At 44.0% G+C, this 12600-nt stretch overlaps 1 long non-coding RNA gene and 1 pseudogene across 8 annotated transcripts; both read right to left on the bottom strand.

Moving 5' to 3' along the window:
* Positions 1-8126: 8126 nt before the first annotated feature.
* LOC127924348 (uncharacterized) lies at positions 8127-9719 on the bottom strand. 8 transcript variants are annotated; one of them, XR_008117688.1, is made up of 4 exons: positions 9526-9719; positions 9426-9475; positions 8787-8986; positions 8127-8412 (listed from the first exon to the last, which is right to left on the bottom strand). It is a non-coding gene; the product is annotated as an uncharacterized LOC127924348 (long non-coding RNA). The 8 variants fall into 8 exon arrangements; XR_008117691.1 differs by having other exon boundaries at positions 8787-9086; positions 9426-9525; positions 9576-9719; XR_008117692.1 differs by having other exon boundaries at positions 8787-9036; positions 9426-9525; positions 9576-9719.
* A 289-nt stretch (positions 9720-10008) lies between these two features.
* LOC118377299 (neuron navigator 3-like) overlaps positions 10009-12600 on the bottom strand; it is a 270177-nt pseudogene continuing 267585 nt past the window's right edge.

The raw sequence follows: 12600 nt of genomic DNA, 5'->3' as shown, positions 1-12600 counted from the left end.
GGAATCTTTCCCCTCAGCTGGTCAACTTTTATATTTACTGCTACCCCAATTATCACTCCTTTCATTGGTGCCCCTTTCTTGAGAGCGAAACAATTAACTTTTCTTGCCCCCATTTGTTTTACTCTGAGCGCCTTCTCCCTCTGACCAACAGAAACACAAACAATTATCACTAGACCCCGTCTGGTTACCCTCACTGATTCCACATTACAATTATCACTAGACCCCGTCTGGTTACCCTCACTGATTCCACATTACAATTATCACTAGACCCCGTCTGGTTACCCTCACTGATTCCACATTACAATTATCACTAGACCCCGTCTGGTTACCCTCACTGATTCCACATTACAATTATCACTAGACCCCGTCTGGTTACCCTCACTGATTCCACATTACAATTATCACTAGACCCCGTCTGGTTACCCTCACTGATTCCACATTACAATTATCACTAGACCCCGTCTGGTTACCCTCACTGATTCCACATTACAATTATCACTAGACCCCGTGATTACACATTACAATTATCACTAGACCCCGTCTGGTTACCCTCACTGATTCCACATTACAATTATCACTAGACCCCGTCTGGTTACCCTCACTGATTCCACATTACCCAACTCTTTTTTTCACCCACTGTGAAAACACAAATGAATCAACCAAAAGGCAAGAGTCCACTTTTTCCATAAACTTCACTCCTACTGTCACAGACTCGTCTTTCTCCTGATCCTCGGTGCATACCTCGGTCCCCGATAACTTCACCACACCTACCACCTCTGATACTTCACCCTCATTCACTTCCATTTCTCCTCCTGTCTTCAGCTCCCTCTGCTTACACTTTCTACCATTCTTTAACAAATCATCTCCCTTTTCCCCACAATTTTTATCCGACTAAATCTCACCCTCTTCTTCCCTCTCTCTCGTAGACCTCCTCTCCCTCTCTTCTTCCCTCTCTCTCTTAGACCTCCTCTTCCTCTCTCTCTTAGACCTCCTCTCCCTCTCTTCTTCCCTCTCTCTCTTAGACCTCCTCTTCCTCTCTCTCTTAGACCTCCTCTCCCTCTCCTTTCCCCTCCATTCCTCCTATGTTTTCCAAGTATACGTCTCCTTATGATAATACTGCACTACTCCTGACAACCATCTTGTTCTTGTTTTCTCTAGGGACTCCATTTCCACCGAGGCGTCCGCCCTCCTCCCCCTCCACCTAGTGGAGCTTATAGTAGCTTCTTCTTCTTCTTCTTCTTCTTCTTCTTCTTCTTCTTCTATGATATCATGGCGGTCCGCAAACAAACGTTTAAAGTGCATGCCGCCACCTACTGTGCTGGAATGTACGATCAATCATGATCTGCCCAAGTCTGTACTACCATGAAAATAAAATTCAAAACCCAAAATTCTACCACACCCTCCCCAACCCCATTAAACTTTATATCATGCTGAATCACTCCACCCTTAGGACTGTTCAGCATGTCAACAACCATTTCAACAGTCTATTACCCCCAATATCTCTTTTGCTGTCTCCACAATAACCTTCAACCTGGCATTTCTGCTTTCCACAACCCGAGTCGTATTGATAACCTTACCAATAAAAACTTTGAAGTCAACTTTATTCATTATCAAAGTGTCCTTTGACACCACACATTCATGAGCACAATATTTCTGAACAAGCTTCCAAACCATCATGACTGCTCCTCCTTTCTCTGTACCTGGCATCCACCTAATGCTGCACTGTGTTCTCCCCCACAGTTACAGTACTTAACCTTTACATTGTTTTCACAGTAATCATGTGCCCCTCCACACCTGGCACATCTTTTATTTCCTTTACAATGTGCAGCTACATGTCCCATTCTTTGGCATTTAAAACACTGCAGTGCATATGGGACAAATTCTCTGACATTGAAACTAAGGAATCTGTTCTGTACTTTTCCCGGCAAGACATCATTGATAATCTTTCACTTCTTTGACCCTCTTTCCTACTGAACAACCTTTTGGCCTCAATCACTCTGCCTGCCTTCACATTGTCTTTAATTGTCATCTGTGGACATAGATATTGGGACCCCAGTGATGATCTAGCATAAACACCAGGGACATGGCTTTTAATCTTCTTTCCATTAAGCTTTTCCATTTCCAGTATCTTCTCTTGCTGAGCCTGACAACCACACACTATTAATAATCTACTATTTCCAATGAACTGAGCTAATTTCACTTCACCTTCCTCTTTCTCTACAGCATTAGCTCGTCAGATAGGGTGTGAGGCCCTGTGGTCTCATCAAACACCATCACAATTTCCACTCCAACACATCATTCCTCTTGCTTCCTACCTTGGCCCTCTTTATGTTTTCCTTACTAGACAATCCACTACTTTCTGTGTCATGATCTGTCTTCTTCCTATGTCTTTCCACTACCGCCCATTCTAGTCCTTGACCCTCACCCTCCCTCTCCATAGCATCAGAACTGACACCCATATTGTCCTCATTTCAGCATAGTTGTTGTTTCACCAACCTTTTCTCAATTTCGTCTGCAATACTCGCCTCCATTTCCGACCTCCAACCCTCACTCACAGTCCCATTCTTCCCCAATCCTTCCAATCAATTTTGTCTGCAATACTCACCTCCATTTCCGACCTCCAACCCTCACTCACAGTCCCATTCTTCCCCAATCCTTCCAATCAATTTCGTCTGCAATACTCGCCTCCGTTTCCGACCTCCAACCCTCACTCACAGTCCCATTCTTCCCCAATCCTTCCAATCAATGTCCAATGAATCGTTAGATTTCCCCATGTAACTACTGGCAGTTATAACTCAAGGGTCTTTTCTCAATTGCATTCTCCTCGTGTCCTCTCTCATCGCCCCCTTCTCAAAACCCAATGGAAGAAAGGGTCAGAGGGGCGGGACCTCTGGCTTTGTCATCCAATGGGTTTTGAGGAGGCGGCAAGGAGAGAGGACGCAAGAAGGATACAATTAAGAATCTCCCATTATAAATGTAACCGCTTACTATTATAGCAGTTCATAATATAAATGTCTTGTAATATTGTATTATTGCTTATACCTGATATTGTATTATAATTACTAATTATTCCTCTTCTGTACTTTCAGAAACTAAGTTTAAAAAAAGTTTGTTTTTTAAAAATCAATTAAAGCACATTTGAAGGAACCCCTGTTAATACCAATGGGCCATTTAACAGAACTGGAAGTGGAGTTGCTGACATCTTTCTTAGTGAACATTGACACCAGCTTTTGTTGGACGAGCAACATAATGTGAACATAAACTCCTTTACAAGTGAGCTTTTACAATTTCAAATATGGTGTATTTGATCAAGAGCACTTTTGGTCAGAGTTCTGGAGCTCACAGGGTTGGCCAATCCTCATCCAGTAGCCCACTGACACCAAGCCAAAGCTGAATGATAGACACACACTTGTTGGTAAAGCTCTGGAGTGGCACAGTAATCGGTTATAGTGGCATAATCTATTGGGCACAATAATGTTACCCAGCCAGCACCTTCCATCCCCAACATGATTCTCTATGAGGGAAAGGTTCATGTTAAGTTTAGACATAGTGGTAGAACCAAGTGGAAACCCTGTCCCCAGCTCTACTGTATGTCCAGATACAGGTGCTGGTTCTGGCAGGAACAACGTTCAATCCCAAACAAATGTATGTTTAAATAAAACTGCACACTAGCAAAGAGCGACCGTAAATAAAGGTAAGAGCAGTTGTGTGTGTTAACATTTGTTTGGGATATCGCCAAGTCTGTACCAGAGGAAAGATATGGAGGAGAACAAATGATCAGAGACATGAGATAGAACAGGACACATCGTTTGCTCATGTGACACCAAATACCATTTATTAGGGCTTTACAAAGACTACAAAATCCCTCCAGATGATTTACATCACTGTCTATTTACACGATATGTTACATACAAATGTACAAAATATTAAACATTTAAGGACAAATGTTTCAACAAAAAAAGAAACTCTTCTCTCAAAGCAGTAAATGTTTTCAACTAAAAGATGTCATTGAGATTGTATGGTGTCACCATGACATAATGGTACACTGTTTGTGTTGTGAAAACATCTGGTTAACTAGGCAACTGTTTGTGTTGTGAAAACATCTGGTTAACTAGGCAACTGTTTGTGTTGTGAAAACATCTGGTTAACTAGGCAACTGTTTGTGTTGTGAAAACATCTGGTTAACTAGGCAACTGTTTGTGTTGTGAAAACATCTGGTTAACTAGGCAACTGTTTGTGTTGTGAAAACATCTGGTTAACTAGGCAACTGATTGTGTTGTGAAAACATCTGGTTAACTAGGCAACTGTTTGTGTTGTGAAAACATCTGGTTAACTAGGCAACTGTTTGTGTTGTGAAAACATCTGGTTAACTAGGCAACTGTTTGTGTTGTGAAAACATCTGGTTAACTAGGCAACTGTTTGTGTTGTGAAAACATCTGGTTAACTAGGCAACTGATTGTGTTGTGAAAACATCTGGTTAACTAGGCAACTGATTGTGTTGTGAAAACATCTGGTTAACTAGGCAACTGTTTGTGTTGTGAAAACATCTGGTTAACTAGGCAACTGATTGTGTTGTGAAAACATCTGGTTAACTAGGCAACTGATTGTGTTGTGAAAACATCTGGTTAACTAGGCAACTGATTGTGTTGTGAAAACATCTGGTTAACTAGGCAACTGATTGTGTCCTAGGGGAGCAGGGAGGGGTGACTAGATGTCTGCTGTGTTGGAGGGGAGCTATGTCTTACCGACTGTGTGTGTGTGTGTGTGTGTGTGTGTGTGTGTGTGTGTGTGTGTGTGTGTGTCAGGCTCTATGTTTAGATGCAGGCTGATGGGGTAGACCAACAATGATGTGTGCAAAAACAAAATAAAAAATACATTTGTCACAGCCAAGTGATGACAACAAGAGCTTGTCCTGAGGTTGTGACAACATTTTCTGCAGAAAATGGAATCTGATAGATTTAGTTGACCAGTAGCACCTGTAAATAGCACAACAACAGGAAAATAGTACCTCCAGAATGGGATGACAAAAAAACTAAACAGATTCTACTAAAACCGAATACAAGACTGAATTTAAGTATATTCAGAAATGTTAGTGTAATGCTTTGTGAATTTTCGCCTGTTGAATAGGGGGATGAGTCACCAAATGCTAGTTCCAGAGAATTACACAAAAGGAAAATCTGTGACAATGACCAGATTTGCTTTTCTTGATAAATTGAATGGTTTGCTCCTCAAATCAGTGATTTAGTGAACATTAATATACAGCGTTTAAAATAATAATATCATACTGTACATCGTATGTCTCCTGCATAGGCAAGACAGCCAATCACCACAAGACATACACCTGTTTCTGACAGCTTGTTGGTTTTTTGCATTTCTATTTTGTATTATTTTTTGCAACGTACAAAATAATATAATATAATAATATATAACAATAATTCTCAACGAGTTAAAGCGTAATATAACATCAACAGGGAAGAACGCATCTCTGATTCACTGTGCAATACTTTATTATTTACACCCCCACTTTAACTGTGCAAAACCAACCCACTCATTAATGGAGGAAGGACAATCAAAATCCAAAATGGCTTCTGTCCCTACCACACGCTGTTATGTAAAAGGAAACGTCTCCTTCAAATGTTCCCCCCTAGAAAGCTTAAAACATGCTCCTTAGGCTATAAAACCAAAAGGGTTGTGCTCATGACAGTCCAAGTGAACCCAGCTCAACTGGGTAAAAGCAACAACTATAAAAATGCCCAACCCTTTGAACTTTTATACAATTGGTCCGTTCCACTTGCAAATACAGTATAACAGCCATTTTGCTTGTACAATATTACTGTCAGAAACAAACGTGGATGGTTTTGGGAAACATACTTTGACAGGATCTGTGAGATATTTTGGCCTAAAAGTAGTTATAAAACTCTCCTTTACTGTACTGAAATTAAAGCACCCACTGAGACGATACGGCACCACTTCATTTGAATGGTTGTGTGTCAGGAAGTGTGTGTTCCTGTCAATCTCCTATCCACTCAGGATGGTCAGCAGGGAGCCAAAGACTGAAGTAATACACCCCTGTCTCAGAGCTTTGCATTGAGAAAGCACCAATATCAGGCTTGTACTGTTCTTGACCTGGCCCTTGGATTGAAGGAGCCACCCCTCCCTTCAGCACCCATTTGTTGGTATAGTGCTGTCCATCTTTTAAGGAAAGGGTGAACAACAGGTCTGCTAGTGTGAAAAGCCTAAAAGGACTCTGGATGTGGACGGGCACGTCGCAGTGCCCTTGGCAGTATATCAAACGGTAACACGGGCACTTGTCCATTGTTTCACAGTAGCAGTTGGTTGGACGACACACAGTGCTCTTTTTGTGCTTGTTGGCGAGGGGTGTACGGAGGGTTTTGGCGTTGCCTGTAAACTAGGGACAGGTTTAAGCACGGGACCAGCACCATGTGGCTCGTCTGAGGTCAGGGTTTGACGGGAGGGATACGTGCCTTTTTTTGTTCAGCACCTTAGTAAACAAAACCAGAATTTGGCCCTTGTAAACATCCGTAGTTAATACAACAACTGTGAATCAACAAATAAAACTATAATGTCAATTCCAGTTGTATGGTGTAGAACCACAGACATAATTGTCTCTCACTGTGTACGTGCAGCCTGCATTTTGGGATGCCACATCCAGTGGAGAAATGGAGGAATGTGTCTCAACCACCATACACAAAAATCTACTCCATTTCGTCAGAGGGCTTTTCTCCCCCCGACCCCACTAACAGACATCTCCTGACTACACACATCTCTCTGTGTTATGTGTGGGGTGCCTGGAAGTGTTCGAGCCGCCACGTCTCGCTGACGCCACGCTGAAAGCGCTCCGCTCCGTCACTCCATCTGAGGTCTCCTCTCCGAGCTCTCGTCTAGAGCGCCGACTCCAGCGACGAGTCCAGCTGGTCGTCATGGTGACTGGCGCTGTCGCTGTCGCAGCTCTGCGCGCTGGAGTAGTTGGCCGCCTCCTGCAGCCTCATTAGCATATTCATCTGGAAAACACAGAAAACAACCAACCAATAAAAAGACTGGCAAACAAAAAGAGAGCCAACACCACATTGCTATTCAGAGTCCACTATCACAACTACAAGGTCTTAGACTGGGTATTATCATTAAGGTGACATTGCAGTGGTCCTTTATCAGAGATAGACACCAGGGGGCCCGAGCGTCAGCTGCTTTGTCCACTTGCATCGTGCTTAATTGCACACTAGTGCACACACCTGGTTCCTCAGGTCTACATCAGACGTGGTTTTAAAAGAAAGATGAAAAACCAGCCGATCCTCAAGGCCCTGAGGAACGGAGTGGCCCATTCCGACCATATATGGAAAGCACCTGGCACAGCGGTCTTCATTTCCCTGTAATGGTCCTGGTGGGCCAATAGGGAGGCGAGCGACCAGGGCTGGAAAGCTCTGTGCAGGCCACCTCTGATGATTACACAGTAATGTGTTGAGGATTAAGTGGCCAACAGAGAAAGCCCATTCTATTCAACCCCCAGGAATCACCTGCCACACGGTTTATCACGCACAAAGTGGAATTAAAGTGTAGTCATCCGAATAACGAGCTGCTGACATTTCAGAGCTTAATGGCTTGCGTGTGTGTGTGTGTGTGTGGGTTGTGTGTTTAAATCCCCTTTGTGTTTTCTTCTTTCAAAAGACAAGGTCATCTGCTGTTACGTTTGTTATTGGTATCCTTGGAAACGAGCTTCCACCTTTACTCACTGATGTGTCTTTTTTGTTTATTATTTCTTATTATTATGTCCACCAACATGGTCTCCTTCATGTTGCTTCACTTAGCTTCAGGAAACGTAAAACTCTCTTAGCAAACTTTTCATATGACTCTATTTTACATATCACTGTACAAATAAAACGGTCATTCAAATCAGCATTAGAATCATCTATCAGAGTTAGAACATGCCTGTGATTTCAGTCTTCATCATGTTTTTCAATTTTTTTTATTTGACCTTTATTTAACTAGGAAAGTCAGTTGAGAACAATGACGGCCTAGGAACAGTGGGTTAACTGCCATGTTCAGGGGCAGAACGACAGATTTTCACCTTATCAGCTCTGCGATTCGATCTAGCAACCTTTCTGAATCATTCGGTTACTGGCCCAACTCTCTAACCACTAGGCTACCTGCCTCCCTGAATCATTGTGTTGTTCTGGCTCTCTAACCACTAGGCTACCTGCCTCCCTGAATCATTGTGTTGTTCTGGCTCTCTAACCACTAGGCTACCTGCCTCCCTGAATCATTGTGTTGTTCTGGCTCTCTAACCACTAGGCTACCTGCCTCCCTGAATCATTGTGTTGTTCTGGCTCTCTAACCACTAGGCTACCTGCCTCCCTGAATCATTGTGTTGTTCTGGCTCTCTAACCACTAGGCTACCTGCCTCCCATGTGTTGTTCTGGCTCTCTAACCACTAGGCTACCTGCCTCCTGAATCAATCATTGTGTTGTGCTGGCTCTCTAACCACTAGGCTACCTGCCTCCCTGAATCATTGTGTTGTTCTGGCTACCTGCCTCCTGAATCCACCACTAGGCTACCTGCCTCCTGAATCATTGTGTTGTTCTGGCTCTCTAACCACTAGGCTACCTGCCTCCCTGAATCATTGTGTTGTTCTGGCTCTCTAACCACTAGGCTACCTGCCTCCCTGAATCATTGTGTTGTTCTGGCTCTCTAACCACTAGGCTACCTGCCTCCCTGAATCATTGTGTTGTTCCTGAATCATTGTGTTGTTCTGGCTCTAACCACTAGGCTACCTGCCTCCCTGAATCATTGTGTTGTGCTGGCTCTCTAACCACTAGGCTACCTGCCTCCCTGAATCATTGTGTTGTGCTGGCTCTCTAACCACTAGGCTACCTGCCTCCCTGAATCATTGTGTTGTTCTGGCTCTCTAACCACTAGGCTACCTGCCTCCCTGAATCATTGTGTTGTTCTGGCTCTCTAACCACTAGGCTACCTGCCTCCCTGAATCATTGTGTTGTTCTGGCTCTCTAACCACTAGGCTACCTGCCTCCCTGAATCATTGTGTTGTTCTGGCTCTCTAACCACTAGGCTACCTGCCTCCCTGAATCATTGTGTTGTTCTGGCTCTCTAACCACTAGGCTACCTGCCTCCCTGAATCATTGTGTTGTTCTGGCTCTCTAACCACTAGGCTACCTGCCTCCCTGAATCATTGTGTGTTGTGCTGGCTCTCACTAGGCTACCTGCCTCCTGACCACTAGGCTACCCTCCTGAATCATTGTGTTGTTCTGGCTCTCTAACCACTAGGCTACCTGCCTCCCTGAATCATTGTGTTGTTCTGGCTCTCTAACCACTAGGCTACCTGCCTCCCTGAATCATGGCTACCTGCCTCCCTGAATCATTGTGTTGTTCTGGCTCTCTAACCACTAGGCTACCTGCCTCCCTGAATCATTGTGTTGTGCTGGCTCTCTAACCACTAGGCTACCTGCCTCCCTGAATCATTGTGTTGTTCTGGCTCTTTAACCACTAGGCTACCTGCCTCCCTGAATCATTGTGTTGTTCTGGCTCTCTAACCACTAGGCTACCTGCCTCCCTGAATCATTGTGTTGTGCTGGCTCTCTAACCACTAGGCTACCTGCCTCCCTGAATCATTGTGTTGTTCTGGCTCTCTAACCACTAGGCTACCTGCCTCCCTGAATCATTGTGTTGTTCTGGCTCTCTAACCACTAGGCTACCTGCCTCCCTGAATCATTGTGTTGTTCTGGCTCTCTAACCACTAGGCTACCTGCCTCCCTGAATCATTGTGTTGTTCTGGCTCTCTAACCAATAAGTCTATATTTTCTGGACCACTGAAGTGGTGCTCAGTCCTAGGACTCTAAAACTGAAGTAAAACTAAAGTGCTGAAAGAAGGGTTCAGGGCGGAAACTTAATTCAATAATGTTCAATAATGTCTAACGATGCTCCGAAACATATTTGAAGGAAATGAAATAATGGGACAGGAAAAGGTGCAACACTCGCTCACCATTAAAGACACATAGTTTTATTAGACAAGCTTAAAAGACTGACGTTTCGATAGTCAATGGTCTTCTTCAGAAATGAGAAATCCCCGTACTGGACCTTCTTTCAGCATTTCAGGGCTTTGTTTTAATTTCTCCTTACCAGTGGGTCTCCTTCCGTGTCACTCTGTGACACTTGTTTGGAGGAGGCGCCCTCTTTGGAGGAGCTGTAGCCGTCATAGCCCACGTCCTCTGGCCGTAACTGGAGCAGGGCCTGGCTGTCATGCTGCAAGGAGGCAGATCTCCAGGGGTAGGTGTCCTTCACCCACTTGGACGGGTCCTCCCACGCCGCCCTCTTGCCGTACAGCTGTAATGGTGGCCACAAAACGAGAAATGAGTTAAGCGAAAGGAGAAATCATAGATGCTGATGACAGGGGCAACTTCACCCTACACCGGTACCCCTCTACTTTGTGTCCTTTGACCTCCGTCTGTACCCACCTGGAGCCCTTCTCTGACAGCTTCCAGCAGGTAAGGCACCAGGGAGTAGTTCCATAGGTCAGTGAACCACACCCGCGAGCCATCTGCATCCATGGGGCAGGACAGGAAGAGCCTGGGACCTGAAGGCAGAACACAACACATTCCCTGTATGTTGTGGGGTCAGAGACAATTCATGCTTGATTGGAAAATGTGGTCGGAGGCGCAGTACGGATGGTGTGACGCAGAGGCTAAATTGAGCTCTGTACCGCATCGCCGTGCGCCTCTTAAATGTTGTAATAATCCGGAGGGCTCTGTATAGCGCCGCATTGTCATGATTGGTTGACGGTACATGGGGACGGCAGGTTCTGCATAAACACAAACTCACTTCCTAGACAACAGCTCTGTGCTGCTCAGCGAAGAGCAAGAAGTATGAATGCCCTGACTTCTGCAGAGGCCATATCACTGTAAATGCTGCTCGGCCAATGCAGACGTCTGATTGACCATGTAGCACCTTTCAGTTTGAGCAACGCATTACCTCACATAGCCCAAGTCACAACACCAAAATACACTTATTAAGTGTCTAACCGATGGTGACGTCTGAGGAGCTGTGGGCCTCCAGGAAGCCGTTGAGGTGCTGCCACGTCTTGGGAATCCAGTCGATGACCTTGATGAGGTCATTGCTGCGCATGTTCCTGTTGATCTCCGTCTCGATCAGCTTCCTGCGCAGAAATCGGCCCAGGAAACCCTTGACCGGCTCTGTGTGGTTGGCACACAGCACCCACCTGGAGACAGGGGAAGAGGATGACGAGACAACATGTATGACATCACACTCTATGGAGCAGCTGTGATGGAATTGGAGGCTACATGATTCCGGTAGACCTGAAATGATTGGATGTGGTGGTTATTCCAATCAGCCTATGGGAAAAAAAGATGGAGCATCAAGTTTCTTATACCTAGATCCAATTCTTTCAGATCAGTGACTAGAGAATGGCACTAGAGGTCGATTTGGAATTCAGCATTAGGGAAATTCCATGCAAGTTTGGCCCAAAGATAAGGGCCGTTTGGGGGATGGATGTTTGGCATATATTTGCTCTGTTGTCATAATAAAGATGACTGCTCTGTTGTCATAATAAAGATGACTGCTCTGTTGTCATAATAAAGATGACTGCTCTGTTGTCATAATAAAGATGACTGCTCTGTTGTCATAATAAAGATGACTGCTCTGTTGTCATAATAAAGATGACTGCTCTGTTGTCATAATAAAGATGACTGCTCTGTTGTCATAATAAAGATGACTGCTCTGTTGTCATAATAAAGATGACTGCTCTGTTGTCATAATAAAGATGACTGCTCTGTTGTCATAATAAAGATGACTGCTCTGTTGTCATAATAAAGATGACTGCTCTGTTGTCATAATAAAGATGACTGCTTGTTCTGGTTTGCACTCTGGTTTGATCATTCCACATTGTAATTCCGACTCATAGTCAGGAAGGCCAGTATCAGCGTGGAGGTTGAGCCACATTTGGCCTCATGGCATTTTATGAAATGCTGGGCTGTTTCCTGTACCTTCCATGGTGACAGTGTGATGAAAATGTTAATCAATGAATGTCAGTGTGATTTTGCATGCACCCAATGACAAATATATCTGTCGCCACATTAGTCATGTAATTATCTTCTCAAATATGTCACGTCTAAAATGAGGTCAGGTGTGTAAGGCCTAAAATGATATCAGGTCAATTTAGCAAAGCTAATTAGCAAAGTTTAAGATGCACTATGCATGAATCACTCCGCCATTGCCTGTTTAGAAACATAATAGTTAATAGCTAATTTCAGTTTATGTAACAAAACCAGCAAGTATAGTGTAGAGAATCATTGTATCATCTAAACTGCTGTGAAATATTTTCCATAACCAAAAATATTGTATTTTCAGCTGTTTGAAGCTGGTGGACAAAACCTAATTTAAAGACGCAAAAACTAAACTTAACAGGAAGCATAGAAATGGCTCATATAGAACTTACTGTCAATTAGAATGACAGATCTATAGAAATATTTATTATGTGAATTGTCAGGTCGCCCAAGTCGACTGACTTCATGGTTTGAAAGACACCCACACAACTATTTTGTGGCAGTAGGCCTG

Source organism: Oncorhynchus keta, unplaced genomic scaffold (assembly GCF_023373465.1).
Source record: "Oncorhynchus keta strain PuntledgeMale-10-30-2019 unplaced genomic scaffold, Oket_V2 Un_contig_3968_pilon_pilon, whole genome shotgun sequence".
NCBI classification, from domain to species: Eukaryota; Metazoa; Chordata; class Actinopteri; order Salmoniformes; family Salmonidae; genus Oncorhynchus; species Oncorhynchus keta.
Note: the sequence above shows the minus strand (reverse complement) of the source record. Positions and strands in the feature narration are given on the sequence as shown.